Genomic DNA, 5000 nt, shown 5'->3' with positions numbered 1-5000 from the left:
AACGCCCAAAGCATGCCCATTCCTTAGCCTATCCAGGCAAAAACGCCCAAAACCAGCACATTCCAGTGCCTATCCGGGCAAAAACGCCCTAAGCCTGCGCATTCCAGCGCCCCGCAGCATGCCACCCTCCTATAGGGTTTGCGCAACCAACCCGCCTAACCACCAGTGGCAACCAAAGGTGCTGTTAGCGACGACTTCTGAAGACGCAACGAGACGCGACGGGTTTGCGCCCAGACGCGACGAGGCGATGCGGGATCTGCGCCCAACCGTGCCTACACCCGCCGACTTGATGCGGGAGCTGCTGGCCCAAGCATGCCTAGCGTGCAAGGCCTGCGTGCAAGGCTAGTGTGCAAGGCTCGTGGGCAAGGCTAGTGCGCAAGGCTAGTGCCCAAGGTCTGTGTGCAAGGCTAGTGCCCAAGGCTAGTGAGCATGGCCTGTGTGCAAGGCTAGTGTGCAAGGCTTGTATGCAAGGCTAGTGTGCAAGGCTGGTGTGCAAGGCTTGTGGGCAAGGCTGGTGCGCAAGGCTAGTTCCCAAGGGTTGTGTGCAAGGCTAGTGCCCAAGGCAAGTGCGCAAGGCTCGTGCCCAAAGCTAGTGCGCAAGGCTTGTGTGCAAGGCTACTGCGATGGGCCAGTGCCCAAGGCTTGTGAGCAAGGCTTGTATGCATGGCTTGTGTGCAAGGCTAGCGTCCAAGGCTTGTGCGCATGGCTTGTGCGCAAGGCTTGTGTCCAAGGCTTTTGTGCAAGGCTCGTGCGCAAGGCTAGTGTGCAAGGCTTGTGCGCATTGGCAGGTAGCCCACCAGCATGCACGATCCAAATGCCACTCACGCGACAACACGGTGCCAAGCCGGGCATGGTGTGCACTCAAAACCAATCAACGGACAGAGGTCATGCGTCATGGGGGGGATCTAGCAAGGCCATGGGGAAGGTCATGGAGGACCTTGGAAGCAAGCGCAAGACGAGAGCGAATCGAACAAGGGGCCAGGACGGGGCCTTGTGCCCATGGTCTTCGCAAGACAGCGTCCAAGGCACCCGAAAGCCCAAGGGAACCCAAACCCGGCCGACACTTGCAATCGCACATGCTCTCTGCAACACACCATCAATGCCGCCCAACGGGGCCAGCACGAGCAGTCCTCCGCGGTCCCCTGGCCCTGCGCACGTTTGTCTTCGAAACCGAGCATCAATGCCACAGAAAGTGCCGGGGCGCCAGCTGGAGCCATCATCCGCGTTGCCATGGCTCGCTTGGCCTTGGCTTGCCAGGCCCCGACACGAGCAATCGCGCATTTTCTTTGCAACCGACCATCAATGCCGCCCAACGGGGCCAGCACGAGCAGTCATCCGCGGTCCCCTGGCCCTGCGCACGTTTGTCTTTGAAACCGAGCATCAATGCCACAGAAAGTGCCGGGGCGCCAGCTGGAGCCATCATCCGACGTGCCATGGCTCTGGTCCCATGGTCTTCGCAACCGAGCATTCGTGACACCCGCGGGGCCAGGACACCAACCCTTCCGACACGAGCATTCGCGCATGTTCTTTGGCCACACAACGGCGCCAGCACGAGCAAAATCATCCGCGGTGCGGTGGCCTTGCACGGCCTTTTGTCTTTGGAACCAACCATCAGTGCCACGGGAAGTGCCGGAGTCCCGGCATCCGCGGTGCCAAGTCATTGCGCCCTTGGTCTCTGCAGCGGGGCATGCCGGGCACTCCCAACCATTGCAAGCAAGCAAGCAAGCAAGAAAGAAAGTAAGTAAGTAAGTAAGTATTACATATAGGGGCGGGACATGCGGGGAGATCTGCGAAACGTGCATTACGGGGCACACGCGTACCTACCGGGGCATACCGACCCCTATTGGGGCACACGTGTGCATATCGGGGCATACCGGGCCTATCGGGGCACACGCGTACATACCGGGGCATACCGAGCCCTACTGGGGCACACGTGCGCATATCGGGGCGTACCAAGCCTATCGGGGCATACGCATGTATCCCAAGGCATACCGAGTCTATCCGGGCATACGCGTTCATACCGGGGCGTAACGGGCCTATCGGGGCATACTTGGGCATATCCGGGCAAAAAATGCCCAAAACTTGCGCAACCTTGGCAACCGTGGTCCATTCCTCTCTATATGCCTAGCCTTGCCAACCGTGGTCCATTCCTCACTATATGCCATGGCCTTGTGCCCATGGTCTTCCCAAGACAGCGTCCAAGGCCCCCGGAAGGCCAAGGGAGCCCAACCCAGCAATGCCCTGCTATGGCAAGCCAAGGCCAAGCATTCCGGTGCCTATCCGGGCAAAAATGCAATTCCTCTCTATATGCCTAGCCTTGGCAACCGTGGTCCATTCCCCACCATATGCCATGGCCTTGTGCCCATGGTCTTCCCAAGACAGTGTCCAAGGCGCCCGGAAGGCCAAGGGAGCCCAACCCAGCAATGCCCTGCTTTGGCAAGCCAAGGCCAAGCATTCCGGTGCCTAACCTTGGCAACCGTGGTCCTTTCCTCACCATATGCCATGGCCTTGTGCCCATGGTCTTCGCAAGACATCGTCCAAGGCGCCCAAAAGGCCAAGGGAGCCCAACCCAGCAATGCCTTGCTAGGACAAGCCAAGGCCAAGCATTCCGGTGCCTATCCGGGCAAAAACGCCCAAAGCATGCCCATTCCTTAGCCTATCCAGGCAAAAACGCCCAAAATCTGCACATTCTAGTGCCTATCCGGGCAAAAACGCCCACCAGCATGCCACCCTCCTATAGGGTTTGCGCAACCAACCAGCCTAACCACCAGTGGCAACCAAAGGTGCTGTTAGCGACGACTTCTGAAGACGCAACGAGACGCGACGTGTTTGCGCCCAGACGCGACGAGACGATGCGGGATCTGCGCCCAAGAATGCCTAGACCCGTCGACTTGATGCGGGATCAGCTCGCCCAAGCATGCCTAGTGTGCAAGGTCTGTGTGCAAGGCTAGTGTCCAAGGCTAGTGTGCAAGGCTCATGTGGAACGCTAGTGCGCAAGGCTAGTGCCCAAGGCTTGTGTGCCAGGCCCGTGTGCAAGGCTAGTGTCCAGGGCTTGTGTGCATTGCTTGAGTGCAAGGCTTGTGTGCATTGCTCGAGTGCATGGCTTGTGTGCAAGGGTTGTGCGCAAGGCTAGTGTGCGGGGCTTGTGCGCATGGCTAATGTGCACGGCTTGTGTGCATGGCTACCGTGCAAGGCTAGTTTGCATGGCTAGGGTGCAAGGCTCGCATGCGAGGCTAGTGTGCAAGGCTGCGTGCAAGGGAAGCGTGCAGGGCGAGTGTGCGAGGCCACTGTGCACGGCGCCAGCACTAGCGAGCCATCATCCGCGTTGCCATGGCTCGCTTGGCCTTGGCTTGCCAGGCCCCGACACGAGCAATCGCGCATTTTCTTTGCAACCGACCATCAATGCCGCCCAACGGGGCCAGCACGAGCAGTCATCCGCGGTCCCCTGGCCCTGCGCACGTTTGTCTTTGAAACCGAGTATCAATGCCACAGAAAGTGCCGGGGCGCCAGCTGGAGCCATCATCCGACGTGCCATGGCTCGCTTGGCCTTGGCTTGCCGGGCCCCGACACGAGCAATCGCGCATTTTCTTTGCAACCGACCATCAATGCCGCCCAACGGGGCCAGCACGAGCAGTCATCCGCGGTCCCCTGGCCCTGCGCACGTTTGTCTTTGAAACCGAGCATCAATGCCACAGAAAGTGCCGGGGCGCCAGCTGGAGCCATCATCCGACGTGCCATGGCTCTGGTCCCATGGTCTTCGCAACCGAGCATTCGTGACACCCGCGGGGCCAGGACACCAACCCTTCCGACACGAGCATTCGCGCATGTTCTTTGGCCACACAACGGCGCCAGCACGAGCAAAATCATCCGCGGTGCGGTGGCCTTGCACGGCCTTTTGTCTTTGGAACCAACCATCAGTGCCACGGGAAGTGCCGGAGTCCCGGCATCCGCGGTGCCAAGTCATTGCGCCCTTGGTCTCTGCAGCGGGGCATGCCGGACACTCCCAACCATTGCAAGCAAGCAAGCAAGCAAGAAAGAAAGTAAGTAAGTAAGTAAGTATTACATATAGGGGCGGGACATGCGGGGAGATCTGCGAAACGTGCATTACGGGGCACACGCGTACCTACCGGGGCATACCGACCCCTATTGGGGCACACGTGTGCATATCGGGGCATACCGGGCCTATCGGGGCATACCGGGCCTATCGGGGCACACGCGTACATACCGGGGCATACCGAGCCCTACTGGGGCACACGTGCGCATATCGGGGCGTACCAAGCCTATCGGGGCATACGCATGTATCCCAAGGCATACCGAGTCTATCCGGGCATACGCGTTCATACCGGGGCGTAACGGGCCTATCGGGGCATACTTGGGCATATCCGGGCAAAAAATGCCCAAAACTTGCGCAACCTTGGCAACCGTGGTCCATTCCTCTCTATATGCCTAGCCTTGCCAACCGTGGTCCATTCCTCACTATATGCCATGGCCTTGTGCCCATGGTCTTCCCAAGACAGCGTCCAAGGCCCCCGGAAGGCCAAGGGAGGCCAACCCAGCAATGCCCTGCTATGGCAAGCCAAGGCCAAGCATTCCGGTGCCTATCCGGGCAAAAATGCGATTCCTCTCTATATGCCTAGCCTTGGCAACCGTGGTCCATTCCCCACCATATGCCATGGCCTTGTGCCCATGGTCTTCCCAAGACAGTGTCCAAGGCGCCCGGAAGGCCAAGGGAGCCCAACCCAGCAATGCCCTGCTTTGGCAAGCCAAGGCCAAGCATTCCGGTGCCTAACCTTGGCAACCGTGGTCCTTTCCTCCCCATATGCCATGGCCTTGTGCCCATGGTCTTCGCAAGACATCGTCCAAGGCGCCCAAAAGGCCAAGGGAGCCCAACCCAGCAATGCCCTGCTAGGGCAAGCCAAGGCCAAGCATTCCGGTGCCTAACCTTGGCAACCGTGGTCCTTTCCTCACCATATGCCATGGCCTTGTGCCCATGGTCTTCG

The sequence above is a fragment of the Tasmannia lanceolata genome, unplaced genomic scaffold (assembly GCF_043159265.1).
Source record: "Tasmannia lanceolata isolate RefF3 unplaced genomic scaffold, GAP_Taslan_0.1 ptg000038l, whole genome shotgun sequence".
Lineage (NCBI taxonomy): Eukaryota > Viridiplantae > Streptophyta > Magnoliopsida > Canellales > Winteraceae > Tasmannia > Tasmannia lanceolata.
Note: the sequence above shows the minus strand (reverse complement) of the source record.